General features: G+C 36.9%; 1 non-coding gene across 2 annotated transcripts; it reads right to left on the bottom strand.

Moving 5' to 3' along the window:
• Positions 1-6,726: 6,726 nt before the first annotated feature.
• LOC128685718 (uncharacterized) lies at positions 6,727-16,649 on the bottom strand. 2 transcript variants are annotated; one of them, XR_011392361.1, is made up of 2 exons: positions 13,364-16,649; positions 6,727-13,188 (listed from the first exon to the last, which is right to left on the bottom strand). It is a non-coding gene; the product is annotated as an uncharacterized protein (transcript). The 2 variants fall into 2 exon arrangements; XR_011392362.1 differs by having other exon boundaries at positions 13,369-16,649.
• Positions 16,650-16,992: the final 343 nt, after the last annotated feature.

The following is a 16,992-nucleotide window of genomic DNA, read 5'->3' as shown; positions in this document are numbered from 1 at the left end:
GAACATGTTCTGTTAAGTGTCCTTTTTGAGCAGTAGCGTAGGAACAGTAGGGGCACTGATGCCTCTTGTTGAAGAATCCTCTCACACTGACTCCCGAGCCAGCATACTCCACCTGTGAGGGACGGGCGCGGCCTTAATCACTTCAATCAGGTCATTCTCACTGTCATTATTTAATTTAAATTTAATGTAAGAAGTCAAAATAAAACTCTCTGAATAAATATCACTTTCATTGCACTTAAAATTTTACATTGGTAAAACACTTCTAAAACTGAAAAGATACTGTACTGTTAAAAACATCAATCTTTTGACAATTAAGGGCTTTGATCAATGCTAATTAAAAACATTTTTAAGAGTTTTATATTTACTTTATCAATAATGATGGTATTACTGACCTCATTCACACTACTCTTTTAATGACCTCATTCATACTATCATGGACATTCACACTAGCCCACTGCTGTCATTAGTAACACTAATTACATCTAATCATCATTCACATTAATCCAACACTGACATCACTCAAAAACACACATTATCTCACCCCTTTTAAGCTTACTCTCATATTCAATACATAGCTATGCACCTCACCTTCAAGCACTCAACAATTATTAATCTCTCTATCATGTGTTTATGCTTATAACTGCAACGTCCGGTAGCAGATATGTTGTAATGGTTCCCATGCAGCAATGAGTGGTTATGTGAAAACTCAAGATGTAATTACTACCTAAACACAATGTATGCACTTTACTAATCCAATAATCTCTTACTGCTTATATACAAATTTAAATAATGTTTACACATTTTATTTATTCCTTGCAAGTGTGAGTGGTTGCCGGTGTTTGACAAGGCCTAGTGCAACCGCACTATCTACATATAATACTCATCATCACAAGTAACCCACAAACTGAAACTGTAAAGCAGGCAACACTTCAGTTCATCCTGAAGCATCATACACTCACTCTGGCTTGATAATGATCCAGGACAGACTGAAACACTGTCTAAGTTTCCTTTTCCAAATTATGTGTTAGTTGAAAATTGTAACGGTTGTGAAATTACATTATTTTTCTGAACAGCTATGTCCCTGATAAGGTAACAGATTAATATTGTGTTAACAGTGTAGTACTTAGTGGCAATTCAAAAGAGAAGGTCAGGAATACAGACCATATTACTGCTAAACAAATATTATAGTGTAGCGAGTCTTGAATGATAGAAATACCATATTTCACGGCTTATAAGATGCAAAATAATGGGCTTGTTTTAGTTTCAATGGCTCAGCATCGGATATAACTGGGAGAGCTACAGCCCACCCCACACCCCAAACTTATAGCTCATGTCACTGACCTTCAATTCATGGGACGCAGGGTGGTTTTTGGAGACATTTTATGGAAAAAAAAAAAAATGTGTCTATTAAGCCGTGAAATATGGTACATAGCCACATTCACAACACTACACCTTCCAAAATAAAGTTAAAATAGTGTAAAATACATCTTAAAAATCTGAGATATTTATTAAGGGTATGTCATATATGCTAAACTTTAAAATAAGCTAATCTTCAAGAAGTTTTAACAAGGATGGGAATGAAATGAATGTGATGTGCTACAGATAAAGCTTTGTAAATATGAGGAATCATTATAAAAAGATATGTAGAATTAGAAAATATTACTGTACCAGTAATTGCAAAATTTAAGCTCTAAATGAGAAAAAATACTTTACAACTGTGACAGTTTTTATTACAGATAACATAAAATAAATGTTTATACATAGATGGAAGGCACAATAATAAAAAACATACAAGTTGAGAAGTAACATTTGATATATTATCTTTAATAACTGATTGGTGACTAGGATGGTGACAAAATAAAAATTTTGAAATTCTGGCAGAAAATGATTATTGTAAAATTAATTTGAAAATTTTGCAAGCTTAATAAAATTCCACTAACATAAGTATAAAATAGTAAATAAGCAGTTTTATCAACACGTCTCTCCGAACACTTCTAAACAGTAGCATGGTTGAGTATACCTGGCATGCCTTGAAAAATACATGTCAGAAAATCAGGTACTCTACTATACAACAAGGTCTGACACAAAAAAAAAAAAAAGAGACTAACCCTACTGCTCGGGAACCAAGAGTGAGAGGGGAGAGACAGACAGATGATTATAGAACATGTTCTAACCTGTCACAGTGAGACAAGGCTCAACTTGATTGCTTCACTCAGTACGAGTGAATGCACATTCAAATATAAACGTTTTCTTGGCCAGAAAATGTCAGAATGCAAAGGCGAACAAAGTGTTAACATCAAGTTTCTTGTGAAACTGAAGAAATCCGCAATGGAAACTTTTCAGTTAATGACTAGGTTTACGGTGAAGAGTGCATGTCTCATGCATGCATTTCTGAATGGCACAAACAATATTCTGAAGGCAGAGAAAGCATGAAAGATGATGATTACCCAGGTCGCCCATGCACAGCAGTCACCAATGACAACATTGAAAAAAGACAGAAGGTTGGAGTTCGAGCAGTAGCTGATAAAGTTCATTTGGACATGGAAAGCATTCAACACATTCTTACAGAAGAATGAACAAGAGGTTTGTGCAAAAATGGTTCCAAAAATGCTGTCAGATGAACAAAAAGAACATCACAAGGATTTGTGTTTGGACAGCAGTTTTTAGCTAATGAAAATATCACTGTGATTCAGTATCCACCTTATTCGCCACACCTGCCTCCCTGTGACTTTTAACTCTTCCCAAATATCAAGTCAGTGCTCAAAGGAACCCATTTTTTGTCGGCAGAAAATGTGAAGCAAAAACAGCCTTTCAGAAAATGACATGCAGAATTACTTTGAACATTGGCAGCATCGTATGCAGCTGTGTGTCAACTCAGAAGGAAACTATTTTGAGAGTGATCATAGTTGATTTTCTTAATTCACTCATTCTCATTCACACACACACACTCACACTCACATACACACACACACACACACACACACACACACACACACACACACACACACACCACACACACCACACACACCACACACATGCACACTCACTCTCTCACTCACTCTCTCACTCACTCTCTCACTCTGTGTGTGTGTGTGTGTGTGTGTGTGTGTGTGTGTGTGTGTGTGTGTGTGTGTGTGTGTGTGTGTGTGTGTGTGTGTGTGTGTGTGTGAGTGTGTGTGTGTTACTTGAAGTGTACAAATCATACATAAAACCAAATTTTAGTATGAAAGATTCCTTTTACAAATTTCCAAATAAGTGAATGCATTGTTTATGAAAAGAATCTCTTTAATAATAGCACACATATGACAATATCAATTAGCTTTGTTTTTTCACTTCCAGGATGTGGAAACATGGTAAATTATATTTAATAGGAAGAAATATCAGGAATATATATTATAGAAATTAAAGGATTTTAAACAAATGTAATTAAAAGTTATTTTTATTGTAAATTGTTATTGCATTTTTTTGTATAATGTACATGAAGTCATGTTGCATGGCATAAACTTAATCCTATTTATGACCAGAATACACACTTAGTTTCTCTTACAAGGATGTGATGCACACATTAACCCTTTCATTGGCCATCACACAGAGCTACAACATTGAGGCCAGGGTCCATGATGTAGTTCTACATCATAAGCTTACCTCGCTCAGATAGGCTTGAGTGGTAATTCTGACCTGGATATGAGAGAATGGGTCTGTGTAGCAAGTATGCAGAGTATAAAAAATATCCTACCCTCCACAGCGCATGATGGGGAAAAACAAAATAGACTGTGAGATTGGTTAAACCCTTTCAAGGTCAGTGTCATACTAGTACGGCTTGTATGCCAGGGTTGGTGCCGTACTAGAACGTGTAAATTCTGGCGCCTTCAAATCTAGTGAGAGAAAGCTGGTAGGCCTACACATGAAAGAATGGGTTTATGTGGTCACTGTGCACAGTATAAAAAAAATCCTGCAGCACACAGTGCAAAATGAAAAAAAAAAAAAAACTCCAACCGTGTTTTTAATTTAAAACAGTGATTTTGCAGTGTATTTTCGTATGGTATTTATGGTTGTATTCTCATTTTCCTAGTCTCATTTTATAGAATGGAAGACATATTATGGAAAATGAGATGATTTTGACTGGTTTCACAATGAAAAGTACCTTGAAATTGAGCTCAAAGTAGCAGAAATGTTCGATTTTTACTGAAGTTCAAAAGTAAACAAATCATGCCAAGCGTTCAATACACATCAACTGGTGAGTTTAATATTCTTTCACAAGTGTGCTGATATTATTTATACCATTTCTACACTAATGCAGTAGTCTGCATAACAGTAAACCTTCTATTTTTTTTTTTTTTTTTGTGAGAAATGTACGAGGGGCGTGGGGACGTGACTAATGAACAGAGAAAATGTTATCTTAGTGCCAGGAATGTCTGTCTTGTTTATTCTGGACCCTATTTGGAAATTGGCATCTTTTGATATTTGTGTGAAATTGGTGAAATTGCCAATTTCTGATCACTTAATTGGATAGTTGAAACTGGTAAATGGGTGGTTTCTTGTACTCATTCAATAGAACAAATGGAGTTCTACTGAAATAGTTATCATTTTTTCGAGTGGTACATTGGAATTGGCCGAAAATAGGGTTCAAAGTGGGCAAAATCACCAATGCGTAAACATCGTCGAGACTACTTCTTCGTGAGAGCATAATACAGGTCCGCCATCACAAATCCGGCAATCAGTTATTCGGTTCCTTCAGTTATTCGGCACTAATTTTGGCTAGCATAATTTCAAATTTCCAGGGTCGCCACACCAACCTGCTGATACTGTTTGGTGGCGCTACTTGCTGCATAAGACATTCCAATTTCTTTTTCTCCATTTATTGTTTTAACCTGCTTACTTTTAGCCCTAGCCATGGTTCCAATGAATAAAAGAAATGCTTCTCATTATGTAAAGCACCTACACAGTACATTATCCATTAAAGATAAGGTGGCTTTGAAGCCACTGTCAGTTGCCATGAGCTCAGTCTCATGATGCAGGAGAATATGCCTTATTATTACGCTAATATCAACACTGCAGCTTATTTGCCTATCACAAAAGATCTAATATGATGTAAGGAGCAATATAAATAACATAAAACATGTTAAATACTCCAGAATGAATAATATTTGGCATAACACCGAGCAGTTCAACAGAGTTATGAAGAGGATATGGTAAACAAATACCATTCTCCTATCCTTGTCTTGGTGGCTTATATTAGAGAAAATGGAGCATAGCACAGGGCTAACTATGATATACACTCGTACTCCACCATAAACATGAAACAAAAAAGTTATTTTCTCTCTATAGATTATCACACATAGCAGCATATGTATAGAGAACCTAGGATAACCCAAAAAAAGTCAACATGGCTTATTTTTAGTACCTGGCTTGGGTTAGCCATATATGATTTTTTGGTAAATATTCGATTCCCAGCCAGGGTAGAAACATTAGGCGTGTTTCTTTACACCTGTTGTCTATGTTTACCCATCAGTAAATGGGTACCTGGGTGTTAGTCGACTAGTGTGGATGTTATCCTGGGAAACTGACCTAATTTTCTCAGCATAACAAGTGCCTTTCTATACAGTAGTATGTCACTGATGTCAGCTAGGCCTGTATACCTTGTACATGTACGTGTAGTAAATAAAGATATTATTATTATTATTTTCTCAGTTGTTTGTTGGGTTATCTTATTCAAACTTGGGCAATGTATGATGGAAAGATACTTCTTCACGTGCACGAAAAATGAAAGAAATCAGACCATAAATAGCGGAGTTCACTTCTCAGCCATTAGCGGCCACTTAGCGGTACATTTTTGTAAGGTTATGGTTATATTATCATTTTCTCGGTCTCATTTGATAGAATGAAAGATATATTACAGAAATAGATATGATTTTGATTGCTTTCATGATGAAAAGTACCTTGAAATTGTGCTCACAGTAGCGAAAATGTTCTATTCTTTAGCGAAGCTCAAGAGTAAACAAATGACGTCACCATCCAATACCTGTCCGCCTGCCAGTCTTACTTCCAGTACGGAATCAAGAATGGATTGACATTATTTATGTAATTATTACAATAATGCAGCAGTCTGCATAACAGTAAATCTTCTATTTTTTTTTTGTGAATAAAAATTCCAAATGAAAAGCAAGAGTAATATAAGAGGGGCATGTAGTTGTGACTAATGAACAGAGAAAATGTTATTTTAGTGCCAGGAATGTCTGCCTTGTTTATTCTGGATCCTATTTTGAAATTGGTATCTGTTGAAATTTGTGTGAAATTGGCCAAATTGCCAATTCCTGACCACTTTATTGGGTAGTTGAAATAAGTGAATGGGTGGCTTCTTGTACTCAGTCAACAGACTAGAAGTCAATAAGTTTATTCAGGTATACACAAATAGTTACATAGATTATCATACATAGCAGTGTTTGTATAGAGAACCTAGGATAACCCAGAAAAGTCAGACACAGTGACTTATTTCCAGTACCTGGCTTGGGCTTGCCATACATGATTTTTGGTAAAAAAATTTTTTCGGTTGTTTGTTGGGCTATCTCACTGAAACTTCGGCAATGTATGATGGAAAGATGCTTCTTAACTTGTAACAAAAATAAAAAAGATGGACGATAAATAAGTGAGTTAACTTCTCAGCCATTAGCCGCCTCTTTGCAGTACGGTGGACCCCCAGTTAACGATATTTTTTCACTCCAGAAGTATGTTCAGGTGCCAGTACTGACCGAATTTGTTCCCATAAGAAATATTGTGAAGTAGATTAGTCCATTTCAGACCCCCAAACATACACATACAAACGCACTTACATAAATACACTTACATAATTGGTCGCATTCGGAGGTAATCGTTATGCGGGGGTCCACTGTATATTTTCCTATGGTTTTTATGGTTGTATTCTCAATTTTTTGGACTCATTTGATAGAATGGAAGATATATTACAGAAATAGACATGATTTTGATTGCTTTCATAACGAAAAGTACCTTGAAATTGAGCTCAAAATAGCGGAAATGTTCGAATTTTGCCAATGTTCAATGAACTGTATAAGTCAAGTTGGTTAATTTTATTAAGTATATTCTAACCTAACCACTCTGTAATTCGGCAAACTCAGTAATCCGGCATACTGTAGGTCCCAGTGATGCCGGATTTGTGATGGAGGACCTGTACCGTAAGTTTTCCGTCAAATTTCATACTTTTTTTGTCATTATGATTGGGAAAATATTCTCTATCATTTCATACGAAAAAATAATTTTTATTTTTTTTCGAAAAATCTTCAACCCTGAGTACAAGTTCAGGAGAGGGCCTCTCGACCCTGAAAGGGTTAAAATAGCAACTTTGAGGAGTTTTCTAGAATAGTTTTCATGGTTGAAATGGCCGTTTCTTGGTATAATTTGATAGAAAGAAGACATACTACTGAAATGGAGATGATTTTGGTAGGTTTTGGGAATGGAAATATCTTGTAATACAGCTCAAAGAAGCAGAAATATATATTCGATTTTTTGTGGATAAGGTCCCCTACACCCCCTGGTCTGATTCAATTATTGGGATGATGTAAACCACAACCAATCATTCCTGGTTATATTTTATTATTTGAGAAATAAAATAAGTCTTCTATTGTGACCATGAATTCAAAATGAAAGGCAAGTGTAATATAAGCAAGGCCTGGGATTGTGATTAATGAACAGAGGAAATGCTGGTTCAATGCCAGAAATGTCTACATAGTTTATTTTGGAATCTAAAAATTGCCCAAATTTCTAATTCAAGTGGTTTCTTATTCTCAGTCAACAAAACGGAAGGTATACTAGTGAAATAGCTAAGAATTTGGTTGTAGGGAGTAATTTAATTGGCTTACAACAGTGGGTGAAATTGACGCTGCATAAATTGCGCAGAGACTCCTAACTTTGCGCCTGCATAATTCTGTAAGTTTTTCATCAAATTTTGTACTTTTGATGTTATTAGCTTCAGAAAAAATATTCTTTACCATTTCAGAAGAATTTTTTTTTACTCATTGAAAATAGTGGATACTGAGAGGAATATTAATCTCATGGGTCTGGGCAGTGAAAGGGTTAATAGCTGGGGTTACTTTTAATTACAGTACAATTAAAAACTGGAGAATGTTTGCTTACTGCAAGTCCACAAAATTTCATAACATTAACACATTAATTAGACTGTTATGTATAATAATGTAAGCTACTGGCAGAAATAAACAAACACAACTAGTGTTGTGTTGGCTCCTTATAGCAGCCTCTGGATACAAAGCAAAAACCATTTAGATAAACAAATTCACCTAAATCAAGTATATAATAAACTATTTCCAAGGCTGAGCCAGGTTAATTTACTTAAGCTAATTTGAGAGAGAAAAAAAAAAAAAAAAAAAAAAGGGTTTTATTTGTACAGTTTTCTATCAATTTGAACAAGTTTCATCCTCTTGCATATTACAAAGACATGTTACCACCTGATTTTAATGGTGATATGATCACTATACCTTAATTTAAGTCACTCTTTTCATTTTTGAGTTTTCTTCTTTTTTCATGTGATACACTATTCGAATGTTGTGCATTTTAAACAAAACTGCACTGGCTTATAGAAAATGTTGACTAAAATTAAAATTTCTGCAATGGTTAAACTTTAAAAACTACACTCACTTATAAATATCTATCACAGGAAAAGAAATGCAATGCAAATAGTCTTTGGTAATAGCTGAAGGGATTGTACTCTTGGAGTGAATGCATATAAAATATGCTGTATGCACGAGAGACTATAGGATGCCGAATATATCATTCCTATTACAAGCATCCCTCACTCTATGTGATAGATGTATTCCAGGCCCATGGCAGATGTACTAAGCTCAATCCATCCATCAACATTTAACTCTTTCAGGGTTTCGGCCGTACTAGTACGGCTTACAACCCAGGGTTTTTGATGTACTAGTACGCCTAAATTCTAGCGCCCTCAAATCTAGTGAGAGGAAGCTGGTAGTCCTACATATGAAAGAATGGGTCTATTTGGTCAGTGTGCGCAGTATAAAAAAAAAATCCTGCAGCACACAGTTCGTAACGAGAAAAAAAACACCTATGACCATGTTTTTGTATTAAAACAGCGACTTTGCACTGTATTTTCGTATGGTATTTATTGTTGTATTCTAGTTTTCATGGTCTCATTTTACAGAATGGAAGACATATTACAGAAATTGAGATGATTTTGACTGGTTTCACAATGAAAAGTACCTTGAAATTGAGCTCAAAGTAGCAGAAATGTTCGATTTTTACAAAAGTAAATAAATCATGCCAAGCGTCCAATACACGTCAGCTGATGAGTTTAATATTCGTTCACAAGTGCACTGATATTATTTATACCATTTCTACACTAATGCAGTAGTCTGCATAACAGTAAATCTTCTATTTTTTGTAAGAATAAAAATTCAAAGTGGAAAGTCAAAGAAATATAAGAGGGGCCTGGGGATGTGACTAACGAACAGAGAACTTGTTATTTTAGTGCCAGGAATGTCTTTCTTGTTTATTCTGGACCCTATTCGGAAATTGGCATCTTTTGAAATTTGTGTGAAATTTACAAAATTGTTAACCCTTTCAGGGTCCAAGGCCCAAATCTGGAGTCACGCACCAGTGTCCAAGAATTTTCAAAAAAAAAATTTGTTATTTTTTCTTATGAAATCGTAGAGAATCTTTTTGTGAAGGTAATAAAACAAAAAGTATGAAATTTGGTGGAAAATTGACGAAATTATGCTCTCGCGAATTTTGATGTGTCAGCGATATTTACGAATCGGCGATTTTGCCGACTTTGATTCCCATTTTAGGCCAATTACATTATTCCAATCAACCAAATTCATAGCTATTTCACTAGTATTACTTCTATTCTATCGATTGAGCACAAGAAATCGCCAATTCAACTGTTTCAACTACAAAATAAAGTGAACGGAAATTGTTAATTTGGCCAATTTAACACAAAGTTCAAAATATTCCAATTTCAAAATAGGGTCCAGAATGAACAATGTAGGCATTCCCGGCACTAAACTAACATTTCCTCTGTTCATTAGTTATGTTTTGAGGCTTTACAAACAAATTCCATTTTGATTTTTTATTCACATAATGAATTTTTATTCACACCAAAAAATAGAAGATTTACTGTTATGCAATACTGTAATAATTGTATAAATATCATCACCATATTTGTGAATGTATATTAGACCCACCAGCTGACGTGTATTAGATGTGTGAGGTCGCTTGTTTACTCTTGAATATCGGCAAAAATTTAACATTTCTGCTACTTTGAGCTCAGTTTCAAGCCATTTCCAATGCTAAAACCAATCAAAATCATCTCTATTTCTGTAATATGTCTTCCATTCTATCAAATGAGACCAAGAAATCGCAAATACAACTATAAAAAACATACGAAAAAACACTGCAAAGTTGCTGTTTTAATCGAAAAATCATGATTTCATTTTTTTTCTCTCATTATACACAGTGTGCTGCAGGATCTGTTTTATGTGGTGCACACATACCACATAGATGTATTCTCTCATATCTAGGCCCAAATGTACCACTCACAGTTTATCAGAGTGAGCTGAGCTCATGGCGTAGATCTACAGTTTGGACCCTGAACGTAAAGCCGTAGATCTACGGGACGGACCCTGAAAGGGTTAAATTCTGACCACTTTATTGGATACCTGAAATCGGTAAATGGGTGGTTTCTTGTACTCATTCGATAGAAAAAATGGAGTTCTAGCAAAATAGTTAAGATTTTTGTCGACTAGTACACTGGAATTGGCTGAAAATAGGGCTCAAAGTGGGCAAAATCGCCGATGCATAAACATCGTCGAGACCGCTAACTTCGCGAGAGCATAATTCCGTAAGTTTTCCATCAAATTTCATACTTTTGGTGTCATTATGATCGGGAAAAGATTCTCTATCTTTTCATAAGAAAAACTAATTTATTTTTAAATTGGCAACCCTGAGAACAAGTCTCAGAGAGGGCCTGGGGACCCTGAAAGGGTTAATCTGCATAAGAATAATTTTCGGTGTATTTTTCAAAAAGCACAGATTACTTATGGGAAATATATAGTGTACATATAGAAATGGCCAATGTAATTTTGGAATTGCATAAAAACAAATTCTAATAAAGCAGACTTGCATAAAAGATAGTAAACCTGTACCTACCTAAAGATAACTACTCCTAGCCTCAGTAATGGTTCAGATGCTTAGTTAAGCCCTTGTTTTCTCCACACTCTACCTTACTGTGATTACCTTATTATTGTGGTGTTGCTCAGGCACCAGTTCTGGCCTGAGCAGCTTCTGTCCAGCCTAGTCACCTCCATCCCTACTTCTCCATGACCACATCGCTTCTGGGAGCTGTCTACGTTCTTATTTAGATGCTGTTACCACAGCTCTTATAATGCTTATAATGGAATGTTTGCTTTGTCTGGCACACAGAACTTGCAATACCCATACTAGCATCTATCCTGTCTGCCACTGGCCAGTCAATCCTGCACCTCTAGGTATTTTTTACATGGGCTTAGTGAGGAAAAGTCCCTTTACAGAGTGCCCCTGTTGTGTAAGGACATGTATCCCCTCTTTTCCTACTGGTCTTGTACAGGCACTCTTCTATATTGTGAGGCCCAGTGTCCATCAAGTGGACTCTTGCCCCAACCTCATTAGGGCCCTCTGGTGCCTGCTGCTTGCTGCCTCAAGGCCGGTGGAGCCTGGCTCCACTCATGGGCCCCAAATTTTGCCTGGGCTCTGGACTAAGTCCAGAGCCCAGGCAGCACCACAAGAGAATAACTATGAGGCAGAGGACTTAACTAAGCATCAAGACAAAAGGCATCCATGCTCTTTATTAGTCTGCTACACGGTCAAAAATACACGTGAATAGGTCACATTAATTATTTGTTGACATCATCAGTGAAGTGTATCCTGTTATTCAAAAATAAGGAACCCAGTGAGAGTCAATTATGGAAAAGTGGCAGGGAGTTGGTTAGGCCTTGTTGGCCTAGTAATGAGCTAGCTAATTCGGTAAAATAAAATTACAAAAAGTTTCATGTGGTGTGAACTCTGTAGTCAAGTGAGCCATATTCAGCCCATGGACTGCATGTTGGACATCTCTCATCTAGAACACTGCCACAGCTTAGAGAGCCTAATTTCATGTGGATACTAAAAACAATATGTCTGTCTGGATTTCCCATGGCCCCTGATGCAGGTATCTTATTCTACAAAAGGTAGTTTTAGTGACACTACACTTTCCAAAAATTTCTTTAATATTATTGTAGGGAAAAAATGAAGCCTATATTTTTGTAAAACAAGATAGCTTTCAGGTACATTATTATGAAACACTTCATGGGTAAAAATTTTTCCTTTCATCCTAAAACATGCTTAGCAATAACACTGTGCTGCTGTATATAATGTAATATATAATTTAGAAAATAAATAAGCATATTATATACAAAAATATCACAAAAGTAATGTCACAGTTAAAGCTTACTCTATAAACTAGAACTAGGTTTCAGATGTGAGAAATATTAACAAGCTGAATGCTACAGCATTACTAACTTTGTGAAACAAAATTTTCTCCCAATAATTATTGTACAGAATCAGTTATAAAAATATTTAACACTGCTCACAATTATTCATTCTAATGAAATGTTATGTAATATAATAATTTATGTAGCAGAGCTTTCGTACTATTAGATAGCATTTGGAATGGATTTGAGCAACTGTCAGTAAATCACATTTACTTAAACTTTTAACTCAATTTTGCCTCGCATTACTGTGCAGAGCATTTAGACTTTCAGGTTATTCGGCATAATCAAAATGCTGTCAAATATAAGTATCAAGTTTCAATCATGACTTCTCTTGGCAGTCACCCATACCAAAATAATTTTTGGCTGCAATTTTGTTTATAAAAATTTGTAGAACGGTGTAAGCTGCAGAAAAATTTTATAACTTGTGAGTAAATTCATGACTTTTTAAGTTATATTTTTGAGAGGAGCGATATGGACAGTGTGCACATGCATATGGTTTCTCCCCAGTGTGGGTACGTATGTGTTTTTTCAAATGATCTTTTCTGGCAGTGGAGTAGACACAGTAGGGACACTGGTGCCTCTTCTTAGGGGCATCTCCTCCACCAGACCTCTGACCACTGCTGCCCAGTCCCACCTGCGAAGATATCTTACTTACTACTCTTGATAAACCTAAACAACATTTTTTTTCAAAGCTACATTACATTAATTTAAAACTATAAAGCACAGCAAAACAACAAGCCATTTACTACATTAAGGACCTTACTTAATACACAATATCTACAAGGTATAAATGCAAGCGAGATAGATACCTTACCGGAATCTTGGCAATAAATTCTTCATGGGAAATCTGCTCAATATGCAGGTACAGCAATGTCTTCGTGGGAAGAAAGTGACAGGGTTGCTACAAGCTGCGACTCTTTGCACTTTGCCATATAACTGTCATGATTTCTTTCTCCCAGTCCCAGGGATTTTTTGTTCCTTATTATGCCCTGAATGTCTCCTGTGGTGTTAAAGCATGCCCCATCACACATTATTTACTTTACAGCCTAATTTCATGAACATTAAATAAAATTCATCACTTTGTCAAATGCATATATTTCACACTAAATGTTTACGTCCCATCAAAAATGGTTCTTACGTATATGTGATTACCTATTTCCAGTTACTGGAGCGGATCTATGTTCATGGTGTTCCATCATGAGCGTTTAGTTTCCAAAAACTGTTTACATTTCTAGTGACCGTAGCACATATTACTCTCTCTTGAGTTCCATTTCAGCAGTCTACCATTATTTGTGAAGAAATGCCTTCTGATAATTGGATGAATCTTATTAGGGCCAGCTGACTGAGTTGTTAATGCACTGGCCTGTGAGTTTTAGAACTCACTTGCCATGGGTTCAAGTTCTACCCCTTCTGTAATTTGTTTGCGATGATATTATTACAAATGCATGGCCACACAAGTCTGGCCACAGCAAGACTGGTGTGGGATCCATCTGTGAAAACCTATATGATCACAGTGAGACTCACATTCACCACCTTATGATGTACAGAAATATACCTAGTTGGATGAATGTTGTTAGAGCCAGGTGGCTGAGTGGTTAATGCATTGGCCTGTGAATTTTAGGACTCACTTGTCATGAATTCAAGTTCCACCCAACTGTTCTGTAATTTGTGTTCTGATGACATAACCATTTGGTGCCATTCATTCTGTTTACAGTTGTGGTCTATTCTTCTCCCTGTTGAAAGTGCTAACAAAATATTTAATCTATTTTCCCTAATAATGAGAGAATTTTCTGTTTTCAACAATTCCTTTACAGTAATTCATACTTCTTAGATTTGTGAGCCATTTTGAAGAACAGTGGAATCTCGGTTTTCATCATTAAATCGTTTCATAAAGACTGATGAAAACCGAATTCGACAAAAACTGAAGCAATATTTTTCACAAGAAATAATGTAAATGCAATTAATCCGTTCCAGACACCCAAAAGTATTAACAAACAATACATTTTATGGAGAAAAACTATAGTTTTATATGAAGAAAACAATGAGAAATAAATATAAAGGACTAATGAAATGGATAAATGAACATTTAACATCACTTTTACCTTTACTGAAGACTCTTAACCCTTTCAGGGTCAATGCCGTAGAACTACGGCTTTACGTTCAGGGTCCAAAACGTAGACCTACACCATGAGCTCAGCTCACTCTGATAAGTTGTGAGCAGTAAATTTGGGCCTAGATATGAGAGAATACATCTATGTGGTATGTGTGCACCACATATAACAAATCCTGCAGCACACAGTGCATAATGAGAGAAAAAAAAACTGAGACCGTAATTTTCGATTAAAACAGCGAATTTGCAGTGTTTTTTTGTATGTTACTTACAGTGGACCCCTGCCTAACGTTGGCATCACATAATGTTAAATCTGCGTAGCAATACATTTTATCGCTAAAATTTGGCCTCGCATAGCGCTAAAAAACTCACTCAACGCGTTTGGTCCGAGACGTGTCCATGTGCGGCCTGAGCCAGCCTCACTTGTTCCGCCGGTGGCATTGTTTACAAGCCAGTCTCCGCGGTAACATCCAAGCATACAATCGGAACATTTCGCATTATTACAGCATTTTTAGTGATTTCACCTGCAAAATAAGTGACCATGGGCCCCAAGAAAGCTTCTAGTGCCAACCCTACAGCAATAAGGGTGAGAATTACTATGGAGATGAAGAAAGAGATCATTGCTAAGTATGAAAGTGGAGTGCGTGTCTCCGAGCTGGCCAGGTTGTATAGTAAACCCCAATCAATCATCACTACTATTGTGTCCAAGAAAACGGCAATCAAGGAAGCTGCTCTTGCCAAAGGTGCAACTTTGTTTTCGAAACAGAGGTCGCAAGTGATAGAAGATGTTGAGAGATTGTTATTGGTGAGGATAAACGAAAAACAGATAGCAGGAGATAGCATCTCTCAAGCGATCATATATGAAAAGGCTAGGAAGTTGCATCAGGATTTAATTAGAAAAATGCCTGCAACTAGTGATGATGTGAGTGAATTTAAGGCCAGCAAAGGTTGGTTTGAGAGATTTAAGAAGCGTAGTGGCATACAGTGTGATAAGGCATGGTGAGGCTGCCAGTTCGGACCACAAAGCAGATGAAAAATATCTGCAGGAATTCAAGGAGTACATAGACAGTGAAGGACTGAACCTGAACAAGTGTTTAATTGTGACAAAACAGGCCTGTTCTGGAAGAAAATGCCAAGCAGGACCTACATTACTGAGGAGGAAAAGGCACTCCCAGGACATAAGCCTATGAAAGACAGGCTTACTCTGTTAATGTGTGCCAATGCTAGTGATGATTGCAAAGTGAAGCCTTTATTAGTGTATCACTCTGAAACTCCCAGAGCGTTCAGGCAAAAGAATATCCTCAAGGCTAATTTGTGTGTGAGGTGGAGGGCAAACAGTAAGGCATGGGTCACTAGGTACTTTTTCTATGACTGGTTAAACCAAGCATTTGCGCCCAATGTGAAAAATTACCTAACTGAAAAGAAATTAGACCTTAAGTGCCTCCTGGTGTTAGACAATGCCCCTGGTCATCCTACAGACTTGGCAGAGCGACTTTGTGGGGACATGAGCTTCATTAAGGTCAAGTTTTTGCCTCCTAATATCACTCCTCTCCTGCAGCCCATGGACCAACAGGTTATTGCAAACTTCAAAAAACTGTACACAAAAGCTCTGTTTGAAAGGTGCTTTGAAGTGACCTCAGAAACTCAATTGACTCTAAGAGAGTTTTGGAGAGATCACTTTAATATCCTCAATTTTGTAAACCTTATAGATAAGGCTTGGGAGGGAGTGACGAAGAGGACCTTGAACTCTGCTTTGAAGAAACTGTGGCCAGAATGTGTAGACCAAAGGGATTTTGAAGGATTTGAGGCTAACCCTGAGAGGCGTATGCCAGTTGAGGAATCAATTGTGGCATTGGGGAAGTCCTTGGGGTTGGAGGTTAGTGGGGAGGATGTGGAAGAGTTGGTGGAGGAGGACAATGAAGAACTAACCACTGATGAGCTGCTAGATCATCTTCAACAGCAAGAGGGCAGACCTCAGGAAACTGCTTCGGAAGAGGGGAGAGAGAAATTGAAGAAGTTGCCTACTTCAAAGATTACGGAAATCTGTGCAATGTGGCTCAAAGTGCAAACCTTTACGGATGAAAATCACCCTCAGACAGCTGTTGCAAGCCGTGTTGGCAACCTGTACACTGACAATGTTGTGAACCACTTTAGGAAAGTCACTGGACAGAAGTCCAGTGACTCTGAAGCTGGTCCTAGTGGCATTAAAAGAAGAAGGGAAGTAACCCCACAAAAGGACTGGACACCTCAAGTCCTAATGGAAGGGGGATTCCCCTTCTAAACACTAAGACCATCAACATTCTCCCCTCCTCCCATCCCATCAATCAT

This window comes from Cherax quadricarinatus, chromosome 23, assembly GCF_038502225.1.
Source record: "Cherax quadricarinatus isolate ZL_2023a chromosome 23, ASM3850222v1, whole genome shotgun sequence".
NCBI lineage: Eukaryota > Metazoa > Arthropoda > Malacostraca > Decapoda > Parastacidae > Cherax > Cherax quadricarinatus.
This window is presented reverse-complemented; position numbering and strand designations above follow the sequence as displayed.